Source organism: Octopus bimaculoides, chromosome 15, assembly GCF_001194135.2.
Source record: "Octopus bimaculoides isolate UCB-OBI-ISO-001 chromosome 15, ASM119413v2, whole genome shotgun sequence".
Classification (NCBI taxonomy): Eukaryota; Metazoa; Mollusca; class Cephalopoda; order Octopoda; family Octopodidae; genus Octopus; species Octopus bimaculoides.
Window position 1 is genome coordinate 12733532 of NC_068995.1, and position 443 is coordinate 12733974.

The following is a 443-nucleotide window of genomic DNA, read 5'->3' on the forward strand; positions in this document are numbered from 1 at the left end:
ATATATATATATATATATATATATATATAAGTACAGCCAAAGAGGATAAGTTCGCGCTCATAATCCATTCTTTTGTTACTAGTGGGAAGAAGTTATCATCAGATTGGAAACCTTGCCCAATTTTGTGCTCCGGTGTTGTTTTTGTTGAAAGCCTTTCAATGGCTGAGATTTTCTGTTGATTAAACTGGCGGATTTTGATCATAGGAACTACTCAGTGAGAGCTGAGCTACCGCTAAACATTCAACATCAACAACGACTATAACAACAAAGATTTAATCTCGCCTCGAACCTAGTCAGCGATGCAGTATCGATCCTCTGCAGAGGCGAATTCATATCGTTTAAATCGCCAACATTCTTGGGGAATATATGAGCATAAAACCCCACCGTTTCCCGTAGTTCTTTAAAATATGCGGTTTTTGCGCCTAAAAATAACATATTAATTA